Genomic DNA, 17,232 nt, shown 5'->3' with positions numbered 1-17,232 from the left:
GTATTTTTTTCTCTTTGTTGTTTTTTGTTTAAATTTGATTTGTTTTCCCTGCTTGTTTCCTCCATAAGAAATTCAGGTCTAGCCTACTTTGGTGGAGAATAGGTACGGTTATGACACTACAAGTACTACAGCTAAAAAATCTGATTAATTGAAAAGAGAGATCAGTTTCATTCAGACTGTCTAGAATTCTGTTTTTTTCTTTTGTTAGCCTAAGCACATGAGAGCAAGTCTCTTTTTGTTAAAGATTCAACATCCCAAGCCTTAAATTAAAGGATGAGATAGCTACCTTCCTACATAGCGGAGTCAGCTCAGAAATCCTCCAGCAAAACCAAGGAAGTTAAACTTAATATTCCTGATATTTCTAAGGCAACAAGCAGTAAAAATAATACAAACACATTCAGGACTTATTTATACCTTATTCAGCGGGAAAAAGCAGCGCACTACCACTCTTTTTCCTTTTGCCCGTCAATTGTTAACACCTGGTTAGTGGGGATGTAGATGTAAGCTGAAAGTAGCACTTGCTCCTGGGCCAAAAAGTACACTAGTTATGCTATCAGAGTATTCACAATAGTGAAGGCTAGTGTTATCTATGAACAGGGAATTTGTTTTTTTACCTCACTCCCCACAATACTCCAAAGTGGAAACAGACAGACCTTCTAAGCTTCATATTCACAGGGGCTTAGCCTTAGTCACATGCTAAAGAAAGTGATGGGTACTTCCCCATGTGGGATCATGAACTGTGGGTGGCAGAGAGTCTGGCTTGGTTCTCTCCCCCTCCTCCCCCCCCCCCCCGTCATTCCTTTGGGTGCAGTGGGAATCAGACACTGAGGTAATGTGCTGGGTCAGTGTAGGTGGGGGGTTGTGGGAGGAAGCCCAGCAATAGCCAGTCTGTCAGCTCCCAGATGTTCCCAATTGCAGTGAGCAGCAGCTGCAGCTGCTCCTGTTTGGTGGCTGGGGACCCACCTCCTTAGAATGTTCAGGGATTTGGACAAACTTGCCTAAAGATAGAAATTGAGAAGTGGGAATTGGTGATTTTTAACACTTTACAACCCAACTAAATCTGAAAGGAATCTCATTGGAGAAGAAAACACTCTTCTGCTGCCTGAGGGGAATCTCTATTTTAATATCAAAGGCCAGCTACAAAAAATAGAGGAGTGAGAGCTTCCCAAAGAAAAGTGCCTAAGGCCTTGGCTACACTTGCAGCTGTACAGCGCTGTGAGGTAAACCTGTCTTCGTACAGCTGAGTAGGGAAAGCGCTGCAGTCAGTCCACACTGACAGCTGCCAGCGCAGTGGTGTGGCCACACTTGCAACATTTGCAGCTGTGTTGGGAGCGGTGCATTATAGGCAGCTATCCCAGCATTCATGTGGCTGCAACGTGCTTTTCCAAAAGGTGGATTGTGACAGGGAGCGTGCGGGGAGAGAGAGTGCTTTTTGGAGCGTGTCAGCTCTCTATTTTGCAAGTTTCGAACTCCCGGCACCCTGCTCATTCATTTACTCACTCAAAGCAAGCTGCAAACTGTTTGCTTTTCTCTGTGGTACGAGCTTTGAAACCGGCACTTCTGCATTCCTGCAGCCGGTCACAACAATGGAGAGGATTGGCCACTTGACAAGGTGATTAGTACAGCAATGCAAGCGTTTACACTCACATCCGTGAGTCGTGAGTCATAGCCACTCCGCTGCAGCTGTTATTCCTCTCGGAGATGTGGAGTACCTGCAGCGGTGTACCCAGGGAGATACCCTGCTGTAAGTGCCCTGCCAGTGTGCACGGGGAGTGAGTTACAGCGCTGGGGGAGGCTTTACAGCACTGTAACTCGCAAGTGTAGCCAAGGCCTAAGAACCTTTTATAATGGAAAGAGTTTGGCAACCTAAATATAGGGGTTGCTACCACCTCTCCAAAGTCCAAAAGTTCAGCTACTTCGATTCTACAGTGACCACCAACCTATCACCAAATGAAGAACTAAATGTTCGCATTGGAACGGCAGCCACCACCTTTAGCAGACTAACTAAAAGAACATGGAACGACTCAAAGCTTATCATCAAGACCAAAATGCTGGTGCACCAAGCTTGCATCCTCAGCACTCTCGTGTATGGTGGGGAAACATGGACAACTTATGCTCATCAGGAGAAAAGATTAAACAGTTTCCACCTACGCTGTTATGCCACATACTCCAAACAACACCAAATGGCAAGATAAAGTCACCAACTCAGAGGTTCTTTAAAGGGCAAATTTACCAAGTGTGACAGCCCTGCTCAAGCAAAGACGACTGTGCTGGCTGGGCCATCTGAGTAGGTTGGAAGACGGACGCATACCCAAGGACATGCTATATGGGCAGTTATCAAAGGGAACAAGAACAACAGGACGTCCCAAGATTCTCTATAAAGACACATGCAAGCGAGGTATGAAGGGATTTGGAATTAATCCTGACCGATGGGAAATCTTGACAAGTGATTGTAACAAGTGGCACCATCGTCTCCATCAGGGCATCAAAGTCCATGACAGGAGCTGGCTCCTACAGCTTGAAGAGAAAAGAGCCCATAGGAAGCAAGCAGCTCCCAACCAAGATACATACATTTGCAATAACTGCCAAAGATCATCTAAATCTCAGATAGAACTATTCAGTCACATGAGACATTGCAAACCATCTACATCATAGGCTGCAGTTTCCACCATCTCTCACAGACGAAAGGATGCCAACCAACCAGCTCTCCCTGTAATAAGTGTGTTACTCAGTTAATGTCACCCACCTTGCAGAGTTAAGGCAATTGCAGCTCCCTGCAGCAGTACCTTAGTCCCCAGCATTAGAGCAATAATGCACCAGCCTGTACGCTGGGAGCAGAGACCTGTAAGTAAGAAAAGAAATATGTAGCTGTCGGAAAGAAGATGCTGCTGAAGCTTTTCTCCTATTCAGTTTTATTCCCAGAGAAGAAGCCTTTCCCACTGCTGAACAAATTGCAATTTGCTGTTCACCCAAAGTATGTGGAAAATGTCATTGGCTGGGGGCGGGGATGGTTAATCTGTAGGGTGACGGGTCCCTGGTTGAAGATTCCAACCTGCTCTGCTGAAAAGTAATTTCTGGCCCTTGCTGCCCTGTCCATGTTGCCATCTGTCCATTGAGGAATATGGCAAAGCGAGGCCTCTATTCTGGGTGCTTAATACTGACTCTGCAGTGTGATATATAAGGGTTGGAGTGTGCTGGTAGAAGAGGTGATTTTAAAGGAGATAAATTGAGCTCCTTTCTGCCCATCTCTAGTGAGTGCCAAATGCTGATAGCACAGTGCAGTGCTGTGGTGTAGGAGATGATACTGAACTATGGTTTGGGCCACCCTAAAAAGCAGAAACTGAACTGTGGTCCTACTTTGAAAAGGGACTGTGTAAAAATGGACCTTCTAACTCCACAGATCCATCCTCGGTGCATATTCAGATTTAGAGCTGCTGACTCTAGCAACTCGATTTACTGCTTCTTTCTTCTGTGCAACCTGCAGAGCCAGCACAGCTCAGAGAGGAGCTGGAGTCTCTTCCTTCCTGCACATCATTAACAGAACTGTTTACCAAGTTCCAGTCAGTCATACTTGTGCAAAACTACTGAAGAAAATATGTACATATTTCTGGGATGCCCCTCCAAGAAACGATACAGTGGTTGTAGGAGTCTTGTGTGACAGATATGACAGACACAGGAATACCTTGACACTATTGCATTCAATTTTATGAAAGCTATCTGTACATGCTATATATACCGTTGTGGGCTAGGAATTGTGTTCTACTCCATGAGGGAGGGTTCCCACATCTCCAGAAACTAAAAGCAGTGGTAGGTAATTACTTCTGGGACAGACTAACAGCTCCAGAGAAATACCACCCTGGGGAGAATTGCATAAACTGGTTCAGACTGGGTCCCAGTGACCATGGGAGACAAAGAAAGGGCTTTTGCTATGCAAGGCTGAGTTTAAACTGATTGAGCTGGCATCACTTTTGTTCCATCAAACTGACACGAACTTTTAACCAAGAGGGAGACCCTGCTGAAAGGTTCAAAGGACTTTGACCTACCAGATCCTCCGTGTGGAAGAGGGGTGACAGCTGGTACATGTAGTATGTGTTTAATCACTTTATTGTTCTATGATATGTTTTCTCTGTAATGCTTTCCCCCTAACATCCCAGATACCTGGGATTCAGTGTCATAGCTCTTTGAGAGAAAGCAAAGCACAGGTGCTGGACTTCAGTCAGGCCTGCTGGAATAATCAACCCAAAGTGCAGGGTCCTGTGGCCTAAAACCCTGTTCTGGAGGGAGAGGGATGTGGGTCTCTGCCCAGACAGCATTGACGGCTAGAGGCCTGAGACATGAGAGGGCATCCTTGAGCAGACCACAGAGGAGTCAGATTTGCAGTTATCAAGAAACTGACATCTTGGTCATTAGAAATATCCAGATCTCGGTATGTGCTACCAATAAATATATTGTGGGACCAATGATGCCAGGAGGTGTAGAAGAGAAATCTTAGAAGCTATATTCAGATTAATAGGGAGAAGGCTTTGGTCCAGGACATCTATGATATAACTTTGTGGCTACAGCTCCACATGCCAGGCAAGTGTGACAAGGGGAATTTCAATGTCTCCATGCATGGAGGAGAAATTGATTTAAATGTCTCCTCTTCACATTTATTAGGCTCTGAGGAACTAAAATGGAGATGGGCCAGGTTGAGATGACAGAAATCCCTTACAGAGAAGTAACAAGATGTCAGACTAAGATTTCAATGAGAACTAGGCTCCTAAATATTTTCGAGGATCTAGGCCCAAGGGACTACAACGGCAGACCTATAAAATACACCTCTACCCTGATATAACGCTGTCCTTGGGAGCCAAAAAATCTTACCATGTTATAGGTGAAACCGTGTTATATTGAACTTGCTTTGATCCGCCGGAGTGTGCAGCCCTACCCCCCCCCCCCCCCCCCCGGAGCACTGCTTTACCGCTTTATATCCGAATTCATGTTATATCGGGTTGCGTTATATCGGGGTAGAGGTGTACATCAGGGCAAAATTTAGAAGGCAGAGTCTTGAACCCCTATGTAGTAGCATGTTGAAACCACTAGAACTAGAGCACTCTAGAGGGCAGGCCACTTTTCACATGAGCCTAAATAATGCACAAAAGTTGGTTCAAAAATTATTTATCTCAGCTGAGGTGCTCAGAGACCATCAGAGAAAAAGGACAATTAGGGGAGAAACAAATAAGAAATGTCATGAAACGTTTTGCATTTACCTCTTCCCCCCATTTTCCAGTCAGCACAGTTAGGTAATAACTAACCCAATAAAATTAAGCTCAACCTTCTCAGCAGATGGATCATACTAAAAGCTATCATTGAGCTTTCGAAAGGGGGACTGTAGCAGGCAAATGTAACTGAACTTTAGGAGGATAAAGAGGGATTTTGAAGAGCTGTTTGCCACACGAAATACAAATAAAAAAGCAAGTCTTTAAGCATAGCAGAAACAGGAAGCCTGCAGGAAAACTAGTAGGTATGTGGGGCCCCCAAGATGTAATGGGGAGATTGAAAAGAATACTACTTCAAAGAAGCTGGAGGATTTTTTGCCTTGAACTTCACCACAAATACCTATCCCATGTGTAATCTTTTCGGGCAATAAAGAATGAGCAATGTCAGAGACTGAAGGGTCAATAGAAGAGGTATTAGATAAATTAAAATAGAAAACATAATCAGAACCAGGTAGTACATAGAAGCGTTGTGGATGAAGTGTCGGAGCTGCAAACAAAACATTCAATTTCTCATAAACATCAGCTACAGAACTGTGGGGTGTTGGGTAGCAAATGTTGTATCTGTCTTTCAAGAAGGAATTAAGGGTGATCACAGGAATTTAAAAACCAGGGAGATTTTACTTCAGTGTCAGGTACACTGGTTAAAAAAATAATTGAAGAGAGAGTTATAAAATATCTCAATTAATATATGATATGATTTGGTGACATCTGCCTAGCTTCTGTAAAGAAAATATCTCCTCAATCTACCAGAATTTTTGGAACATGTCAAAAATAGCAGCTAAAAGAGACCCGATGGATATAATTTATTTGTACTTTCAGAGAGTCTTTGACAAATTCTGTGCTAAGAGGCTATCAAGGAAACAAAGTAGTCCTAGAATGAGAGAGAAACTTCTGTCATAGATTAGAAACTGGCTATGGGAAGAGCGGGTTGAAAAACACAAAATTTTAATGGAACCTTGTTGGAAAATTTCTGTCATTTTTCATCAAAAAATAGTTTTTGATAAAATGTTCTTACTAACTCCAGCTAAGAGACAGAAAAAGCGTAGAACAATCAGTTTTCAATATGCAAAAGGTAAACAGTGGGATGATCCAAGCATCTGTACAAGAACTCAAGTATCAGGGGGTAGCCGTGTTAGTCTGTATCTACAAAAACACCAGACTCCTTGTTATTTTTGTACAAGAACTGATGTCTAAGGGTCTGGCTAAGAAACCCCCGCGACAGCAAATCTCAAAGCTGGGTCAACTGACATGGGCTAGCGGGATTCGTGCTATGGGGTTGAAAATAGCAGTGTACTGTAGATATTCAGGCTTGGGTTGGAGCCTGGGTTCCCAGACCCTCCTGCCTCACCAGGTTACAGAGCCCGGGCTCCAGCCGGAGCCTGAAGTACTGCATTGCTACTTTTAGCCCTTCAGGGCTATCCCCACAAGCCAAGTCAATTGACTCAGGCTGTGAGACTTGCTGCTGCGAGTCTTTTTCTGCTGTGTTGATGTATTCTGAAATATGTATTAAAGTTCTGGAAAAGGTGTGAGCAGGGAGCTAGCAACATTTTCATAAAAATCAAAATGATGTGGGATATTCAGGACTAGAAATGACTGAGGATATTCAGAGGGAGCTAATCAAGCTGGGTAAATGGGCAGGTAATGTGACAAATGGAAGGTAACAGACTGGAAGAAACCATACAAATGGTTCATAGCTATTTCTAGATTGTAAATTAACTTTAATTATAACTGTGAACATTTTTATTTTTTGGAGTGAAATTTTCCATAAACTCTGCTCAATATGCAGCAACAGTCATACAAGCAAACAAAATATTTGGATGAATAAGGACTGGGATGGAAAATAATCCTGAAAACATTATCATCACTATGGAAATCAATGTGCACCCTGGTGTAGAATCCTGTGATCAGTTCCCTGACCTCAAAAAAAGATATCACAGAAGTAGAAGGGGCCCAGAGATGGACAATTACAATAACTTAAGACATGGGGAGACTTCAGGAGTGGAAAGATTGAAAAGATTAGGACTGTTTAGTTTATAAAGGAATGTCTCCTTTAGTTAAGACAAGCTAGAGGTATATAAAATAACAAATGGTATATGGAAAGGAAATTGGTTATTGATATTTACCCTCTCTTAATATACAGGGACAAGAAGACAGACAATACTATTAAAAAACAAATATAAAATTGACAAAACAATTTTTTTCTTAAGAACATAAAGAACATAAGAATGGCCATACTGGGTCAGATCAAAGGTCCATCCAGCCCAGTATCCTGTCTATCAACAGTGGACAATGCCAGGTGCCCCAGAGGGAGTGAACCTAACCGGTAATGGTCAAGTGATCTCTCTCCTGCCATCCATCTCCACCGTCTGACAAACAGAGGCAGGGGACACCATTCCTTAGGCATCCTGGCTAATAGCCATTAATGGACTTAAACTGCATGAATTTATCTAGTTCTCTTTTAATCCCTGTTATAGTCCTAGACTTCACAACCTCCTCAGGCAAGGAGTTCCACAGGTTGACTGTGCGCTGTATGAAGAACTTCCTTTTATTTGTTTTAAACCTGTTGCCCATTAATTTCATTTTGTGGCCCCTAGTTCTTATATTATGGGAACAAGTAAATAACTTTTCCTTATTCACTTTCTCCACACCACTCATGATTTTATATACCTCTATCATATCCCCCCTTAGTCTCCTCTTTTCCAAGCTGAAAAGTCCTAGCCTCTTTAATCTCTCCTCACGTGGAACCCGTTCCAAACCCCTAATCATTTTCTAATGCCAGTATAACTTTTTTGAGATGAGGAGTCCACATCTGTATGCAGTATTCAAGATGTGGGCGTACCATGGATTTATAGAAGGGCAATAAGATAATCTCCGTCTTATTCTCTATCCCTTTTTTAATGATTCCTAACATCCTGTTTGCTTTTTTGACTGCCGCTGTACACTGAGTGGATGTCTTCAGAGAGCTATCCACGATGACTCCAAGATCTTTTTTCTGATTAGTTGTAGCTAAAATAGCCCCCGTCATATTGTATATATAGTTGGGGTTATTTTTTCCAATGTGCATTACTTTACATTTCTCCACATTAAATTTCATTTGCCATTTTGTTGCCCAATCACTTAGTTTTGTGAGATGTTTTTGAAGTTCTTCACAGTCTGCTTTGGGCTTAACTATCTTGAGCAGTTTCGTATCATCTGCAAACTTTGCCACCTCACTGTTTACCCCTTTCTCCAAATCTTTTATGAATAAGTTGAATAGGATTGGTCCTAGGACTGACCCTTAGGGAACACCACTAGTTACCCCTCTCCATTCTGAAAATTTACCATTTATTCCTACCCTTTGTTCCCTGCCTTTTAACCAATTTTCAGTCAATGAAAGGATCTTACCTCTTATCCCATGACAACTTAATTTACGTAAGAACCTTTGGTGAGGGACCTTGTCAAAGGCTTTCTGGAAATCTAAGTACACCATGTCCACTGGATCCCCCTTATCCACATGTTTCTTGACCCCGTCAAAGAACTCTAATAGATTAGTAAGACATGATTTCTCTTTACAGAAACCATGTTGATTATTGCTCAACAGTTGATGTTTTTCTATGTGTCTGACAATTTTATTCTTTACTATTGTTTCAACTAATTTGCCCGGTACTGACATTAGACTTACCAGTCTGTAATTGCCGGGATCACCTCTAGAGCCCTTTTTAAATATTGGCGTTACATTAGCTATCTTCCAGTCATTGGGTACAGAAGCTGATTTAAAGGACAGGTTACAAACCATAGTTAATAGTTCCGCAACTTCACATTTGAGTTCTTTCAGAACTCTTGGGTGAATGCCATCTGGTCCTGGTGTCATGTTAATGTTAAGTTTATCAATTAATTCCAAAACTTCCTCTAGTGACACTTCAATCTGTGACAGTTCCTCAGATTTGTCACCTACAAAGGATGGCTCAGGTTGGGGAATCTCCCTAACATCCTCAGCCGTGAAGACTGAAGCAAAGAATTCATTTAGTTTCTCCGCAATGACTTTATCGTCTTTAAGCGCTCCTTTTGTATCTCGATCGTCCAGGGGCCCCGCTGGTTGTTTAGCAGGCTTCCTGCTTCTGATGTACTTAAAAAACATTTTGTTATTACCTTTTGAGTTTTTGGCTAGCTGTTCTTCAAACTCTTTTGGCTTTTCTTATTACATTTTTACACTTAATTTGGCAGTGTTTATGCTCCTTTCTATTTACCTCACTAGGATTTGACTTCCACTTTTTAAAAGATGCATTTTTATCTCTCACTGCTTCTTTCACATGGTTGTTAAGCCACGGTGGCTCTTTTTTAGTTCTTTTACTGTGTTTCTTAGTTTGGGGTATACATTTAAGTTGGGCCTCTATTATAGTGTCTTTGAAAAGTGTCCATGCAGCTTGCAGGGATTTCACTCTAGTCACTGTACCTTTTAATTTCTGTTTAACTAACCTCCTCATTTTTGCATAGTTCCCCTTTCTGAAATTAAATGCCACAGTGTTGGACTGCTGAGGTGTTCTTCCCACCACAGGAATGTTAAATGTTATTATATTATGGTCACTATTTCCAAGCGGTCCTGTTATAGTTACCTCTTGGACCAGATCCTGCGCTCCACTCAGGACTAAATCGAGAATTGCCTCTTCCCTTCCCAGCTGCTCCAAGAAGCAGTCATTTAAAGTATCCAGAAATTTTGTCTCTGCATTTCGGCCTGAGTTGACATGTACCCAGTCAATATGGGGATAATTGAAATCCCCCATTATTATTGTTATTTATTTTATTTTGATAGCCTCTCTAATCTCCCTTAGCATTTCATCTTCACTATCACTGTCCTGTTCAGGTGGTTGATAATAGATCCCTACTGTTGTATTCTTATTAGAGCATGGAATTACTATCCATAGAGATTCTATGGAACATGTGGATTCATTTAAGATTTTTACTTCATTTGATTCTACATTTTCTTTCACATATAGTATCCCCCCTCCCCCCGCATGACCTGTTCTGTCCTTCCGATATATTTTGTACCCCGGAATGATTGTGTCCCATTGATTGTCCTCACTCCACCAGGTTTCTGTGATGCCTATTATATCAATATCCTCCTTTATCAGGAGGCACTCTAGTTCACCCATCTTATTATTTAAACTTCTAGCACTTCTTTAAACAATGGAACTCACCATTACAACATATTACTGAGGCTGGAAAAAGCGATAGATAATTACCAGAATGATGAGAACATCCACCACTACAACAGACAGGGTAAAAAAATATAACGGCTATAAGCTCAGGTGCTGCAGGGGATAAACTCACTGCCCGGAGTTAGGAAAAAGTCTGTCACAACTTCTTCAATAGCAGTGGTTCTCAACCAGGGCTATGTGTACCTGTGGGGGTACGCAGAGGTCTTCCAGGGGTTACATCAACTCATCTAGATATTTGCCTAGTTTTACAACAAGCTACATAAAAAGCACTAGTGAAGTCACTACAAACTAAATTTCATCCAGACAATGACTTGTTTATACAACTCTATATACTATACACTGAAATATAAGTACAATATTTATATTCCAATTGATTTATTTTATAGTTATATGGTAAAAAGGAGAAAGTACACATTTTTTTCAGTACTAGTGTGCTGTGACACTTTTGCATTTTTATGTCTGATTTTGTAAGCAAGTAGTTTTGAAGTGAGGTGAAAGTTGGGGATATGCAAGACAAATCAGACTCCTGAAAGGGGTACAATAGTCTGGAAAGGTTGAGAGCCATTGTTCTATCCCATCTGAATCTGGTTGTTGTTGGAGACATGCTACCAGAGCAGTTCACTAGATCACTGGTGTGATCCAGTATGGAATTTCTACATTTCTATATTGTGTCTTTAAGGCACAGTCCTGCACTGCAGATGATGGGGGCGGAGATACACATTGTCCCAGGGGATCTCTGCAGTGTACCGGGGTAGCGTGGCATCTCCAATATTGTTTGCAAGCCTCTAATATCAGTTTCTCTCTATGTGTGGCTAACTCTTTTGGCCTGTGTGGTGAGGTGTAGGGCAATTGGTCCATCCTTTGGCCATCTCCATTCTAAAGATTAGTGGCAACAGCTATGGTAGCCCCGAGGAATCCTTTGGCACTGTGACCAAAGAAATGCTCCTTTGTCTGTCCTGTGGTCAGTGCGCCAGGCATCTGAGACTCCTTGCACTTTCTTCTCTGCACACCTGTGCAGGGGCCAGAAAAAATCCTAACAATCCCTAAGGTCAAACCTTGTGCTTCTAGAGTATATTAGGAAGCAACAAAGACATCCCCACTGGCTTTTAGAATACATTTTATGATGACGGATCTAAATTGTCTCATCCTCCTTAAATAAAATGATATTTTCTTGTGTTTACTGGTCTGACAAAATTCCTTTCCTTTTCCCTGCATTAAGATATGATAGATTATCAAACTAGAGGATCCCTGATTGGAAGCCTTCAGATGATGGAGAATCAATAACATTCCAAGGTAAATTGTTTCAGTGGTTCTTTACCATCGCTATTAAAAAAGTGCACCTTATTTCTTGTCTGAATTTCTCTAGCATCACCTTCCACCCACTGCATCTCATGGTGCCTTTTGTTTACTAGATGAAAGAGTTGTCTATCATCAGAAATCTCTTCCCTATGTAGGTACCTGGAGACCATGATTAATAGCAGTTCTTCACAGATTTGGCAGATTCCAGTGTGTGCTGCAGCCAAAACTACAAATCTGACTGAATTAGCACATTAAAAGTTTCACTCCAGAATCAGGTACGTTCCTCATTATCAAGAAGTCCAGAATATAAGTCAAACTCATTCAGAAGAGAGTGAATTTGACCGAGAGACAGAGAAGAAGATACACAAAGAGAAAAGTGACAGAGAGAGAGATCAGAATGTAAAGTCGGCCTCTGTATTAGATGCATAGAGGTTATTAATCTTACCTGTATTTGATGGTTTCTTTCTTCCTCTGAAGCAAAGGCCTTTGTCTCCGTCCACCCCCTCCATCTGTATTCTAGGTCTCTTTGATGAGTATATGTGTTTGCCACCAGTATAAGAACAACTTCAGTTTCACAAACCTTACTGCAGTTCTGCCCTAGGTTTTTGAATGGCTATTCTTAACAGACTTTTGTATAAAGAGAGAGGAGGGAGTGTGCGGCAGGAGGCAGTTTGCAAAAGTTGTGTAACTTGCTCACAGCCTGTGGGGCCAAACCATTATCTTTGACTCATTGTCTGTAGACAAAAAAGTGTTAGACATGCTGGACGCAGCCTTTCAGGTCTTCTGGCAGCCCTGAAGAAGTCAGAAAGATTTCCTTTTTTAAAAAATTAAAAACCAGCCACACACACCAGGGCTGGTGTGGCTATAAGTGAGGAGAAGTGTTTGCATCTAATTTTTGGGTGTGTGTATTTTGAAAAATGAGCCAAAGTTAATAATGCAATGCACACTAAACTAGGACACCTCTTTGGAATCCTATATATATAGGTACCTTAGAGATACAGGTTCAACTTAGCATCTGCAAGAGTTATTTCAGGGGCCACAGCCCCAGGTTCCTATGGTTACGGTTCCTGTGGTTATCCTGAGGTGTTAAAGCTAAATAAAGAGAGACACTTCTTTAGAATGTTTCTGGCTCCACCAAATAAATGTATCATCACATTGGTTGCAAAAACACATACCTTCTGGGATCCAGAATACTAGAGTTAAGAGAAATAGAGTCATTTATTGCCTGAATTAGATTAACAAATGAAATATTTGAAAGAGAATTGGCTGACTGGGATGAACTGCTTCTTTTAAAAAAAATAGTTATCAAAACTTCTACAAAAATGGTGATGTCATCACTCTTATCTTACCTCACCTTGTCAGAAGGTAGGGGCATTGCACCACTCCCAGTCCCAGTATCAAATAGAGCTGATCAAATAATGGAGTTTTTGGTTTGAGGACTGAACTGGAAAAAAAATCCAATTCAATATGAACCAAAACCAATTTTTTGAACTTTTTTGCCAAAACAAAAAAAAAGAGGGAAAAAATATTGTTTTGAGCTGACCAAATCATATGATCAATTCCAATTTTTTTCTTCTCTCTATTCAGCTGTTTTGGGACATTATTCTTCCTTTGTGTGTGCTTTTTTAAAATTTGCCCATTTTTAATTTGAAATGAAAAAAACAAAATGAAACATTTTCACTCTTTCAAAGTTATTTTTCAATATTTTTAATCAGCCAAAACCAAATTTGACCCACATTCATCAAAAGTTTCAGAGCATCAAAAAATATAGTCATGTTTTCATGAAAAATCTATTTCTTGAATAAATGTCATCTAGCTCTAGTTTCAGAGAGATTACAATCAAAATAGAGAAGGCAGCCAAAGTGTGAGAGAAAAGACACACCATCATCTTTGTTCTACATTTGGAAAGTGTCCTAGTTCACATAGGAAATCAATGATAGAGCCAGAAACTAACCATAAATCTTTGACCTCACAGTCCAAGACCATCCTTCCTCTCTGAATCTCTGTTCTGTGTGAGAAGGACTCCAGCCTCTCTCTTTATGCAAAGTCTTTAAGGCACGTCTTCAGTAGTTTATGGTTAACTGTTCACTTCATGCTGAAGACAGGTCCAATCATAGAATCATAGAAATGTAGGGCTGGAAGGGACCTCGAGAAGTCATCAAGTCCATCCCCCTGCACTGTAGGAGGATCAGCTAACTAAAACAAGACCATCTCCGATAGGTGTTTGTCCAAATGGTTTTTAAAAGCTTTCACTGATTGGGACTCCACCACCTCCCTAGAAACCTATTCCAGAGCTTACCTACACTTTTACTTAGAAAGTTTTTCCTAATATCCAATTTAAATCACCCTTGCTGCTGTTATGGACCAGGATGTAGGTGGTCTGGCCTAGTAGTCAGAGCAGGAATCAGGTGTAGTGGGCAGAGCAGGTGTCCAGAATGGGAATGAAGCCAAGGGTCAGCATGAGAGTCAACTGCCAGTTACCAAAGCCAGGGGTCAAGCCAGAGTCAGAACCAGAAATTGAAACTGAGAGTGAGAGCTGAGGTCAGATGTCAAATGCCAGAGCCCAGGGTCAAGCTGGAGTCAGGGTCAGAAGTTGGAGGCCAGGGTCCGTGCCAGGACTGTTCTCTGTGGATTGGAAGCACAGATCCATGCAATAAAATGCTTTAGAAGCCTGTTCCCGAGAGTGAATTGATTGCTATACGGTTTTGTAGTTCTGTACCATTAAATACCTTAGCCTTTATTTATTGTTAAAAAAGGTAAAACCTCACAACTGTGTGTAGCTCCAGGTATCATTGTTCAAGCTGTGAGAGGGGGTGGAGTGATGGGGAAACTCAGGAGTGCTGTGAAGTGAAAAGGAATGTGTGGGCATAGAGGGGGACGGGGTTGGCAAAGAATTGTACATGTGCATGTGCTACAGTGGAGGTCGACCACGGATCTGCTCAGTCTGCAGCTGTATCAAAGACTTAAGCATCTCTGTCTGATCCTCCATAACTTTATCATCCGCTCTGTCGCTTGCCTAGCAAATGCTGCATTGGCTTCCCAGCACTCTTTGCGTTCCCTGGTCTGACTCTTATCGCACTGCAGCACCTCCCTGAAAATGTCTTCTTTGCTGCGTCTCAGCTTCTTCCTTATCTGCCAAAGCCGGTCGGCAGGGGTGCGTGGTGTATTCCTCAAGGTCTCTGCTGCTGTGGACAATGCACAGAAGAGGTATTGTTACATTCCAGCAAATGATTGAAACATTTCAGTAACAAGGGCCTTTTGCAACTAGTAGCCAGGGGCGGCTCCAGGCACCAGCGCACCAAGCACGTGCCTGGGGCGGCAAGTCACGGGGGGCGGCCTGCCAGTCACTCTGAGGGTGGTAGTCAGGCTGCCTTTGGCGGCATGCCTGCGGGAGGTCCGCCGGTCTCGCAGTTTCGGCAGCGGGTACGCCGAAGGCACGGGACCGGCGGACCTCCCGCAGGCATGCTGCCGAAGGCTGCCTGACTGCCGTGCTTGGGGTGGTAAAATACATAGAGCCGCCCCTGCTAGTAGCAATCAATTTCTCACTGACTCTAGGCAGGCACACAGCTCTGTGAGCACCCCAATCATGGTGAGTGTCAGAAGTGGGGGGAAGGCGGTTGCGCGTACGGACAAAACAGTCATGGCTTACAGGACAGCTTTGCAGGGAACTCATTCTAAAATTATCACACACTTTTTCATAGGCAGCCAACTTACTTGCTGACATCTCTCTGCTGCGGGTGAGCAGGGAAACCAGGGCACAACTACTGCATGCTTGCGACTTTCACCCTGGTCTATATACAGCTCAGCTATGTGCCGCTTTGGTCTCGGCTCCAGTGATTGCTAAATGGCATGATACAGTTTTCTACAATGGGGGAACTAACAAGGCTGCAATCCCTTGGAATCTGCGGCAGAGGTTTAACAAGTACCTCTTGGAAACTTTCCAGAGCCTCTCTCTGGAGGATTCCCTGCAGGACTCGATGTCCATTGACACCCTGCTTGACCATGCAGATTAGCTACACAGGGTGATGTCCAGCTCACAGAAAACACTACCTGCCTCCCACTTTTCGATTCCCTACATAAGCCACAGCAACTTACCTGGAGTCTCATCTGCTTCCTGCTCCCGTAGAGCACTTCTGGAGTGGAGAAAAGTTCCTGGCTGCCTGCTCCTGCTGGGAGCTCCCCATCCTCTTCTAACTCCACTTGTTCATCCAGAATTTCAGCCTCCAGGTTACCCCCATCTTTCTGCCGCCTCCGAAGTATCCACGGGGCTATTGGCGATGGAAGTGGAGTCACCACCAAGGATAGCATCAGCTCCTTATAGAAGCGGCAGGTCTTAGGTGCACCACTGGAGCGATGGTTTGCCTCCTGCGCCTTATGGTACGCCTGCCTCAGCTCCTTTAGCTTCGCTCTGCACTGCTGCGTGTCCCGATCGTAGCCCATAAGAACATAAGAACATAAGAAAGGCCGTACTGGGTCAGACCAAAGATCCATCTAGCCCAGTATCTGTCTACCGACAGTGGCCAATGCCAGGTGCCCCAGAGGGAGTGAACCTAACAGGCAATGATCAAGTGATCTCTCTCCTGCCATCCATCTCCATCCTCTGACGAACAGAGGCTAGGGACACCATTCTTACCCATCCTGGCTAATAGCCATTTATGGACTTAGCCACCATGAATTTATCCAGTCCCCTTTTAAACATTGTTGTAGTCCTAGCCTTCACAACCTCCTCAGGTAAGGAGTTCCACAAGTTGACTGTGCGCTGCGTGAAGAAGAACTTCCTTTTATTTGTTTTAAACCTGCTGCCTATTAATTTCTTTTGGTGACCCCTAGTTCTTGTATTATGGGAATAAGTAAATAACTTTTCCTTATCCACTTTCTCAACATCACTCATGATTTTATATACCTCTATCATGTCCCCCCTTAGTCTTCTCTTTTCCAAACTGAAGAGTCCTAGCCTCTTTAATCTTTCCTCATATGGGACCCTCTCTAAACCCTTAATCATTTTAGTTGCTCTTTTCTGAACCTTTTCTAGTGCTAGAATATCTTTTTTGAGGTGAGGAGACCACATCTGTACACAGTATTCGAGATGTGGGCGAACCATGGATTTATATAAGGGCAATAATATATTCTCAGTCTTATTCTCTATCCCCTTTTTAATGATTCCTAACATCCTGTTTGCTTTTTTGACCGCCTCTGCACACTGCGTGAACATCTTTAGAGAACTATCCACGATGACGACAAGATCTTTTTCCTGACTCGTTGTAGCTAAATTAGCCCCCATCATGTTGTATGTATAGTTGGGGTTATTTTTTCCAATGTGCATTACTTTACATTTATCCACATTAAATTTCATTTGCCATTTTGTTGCCCAATCACTTAGTTTTGTGAGATCTTTTTGAAGTTCTTCACAATCTGCTTTGGTCTTAACTATCTTGAGTAGTTTAGTATCATCTGCAAACTTTGCCACCTCACTGTTTACC

The sequence above is a fragment of the Emys orbicularis genome, chromosome 1 (genome assembly GCF_028017835.1).
Source record: "Emys orbicularis isolate rEmyOrb1 chromosome 1, rEmyOrb1.hap1, whole genome shotgun sequence".
In the NCBI taxonomy this organism is placed as follows: domain Eukaryota; kingdom Metazoa; phylum Chordata; order Testudines; family Emydidae; genus Emys; species Emys orbicularis.
The sequence above is the reverse complement of the archived record's forward strand: the minus strand, read 5'-3'. Positions refer to the sequence as shown.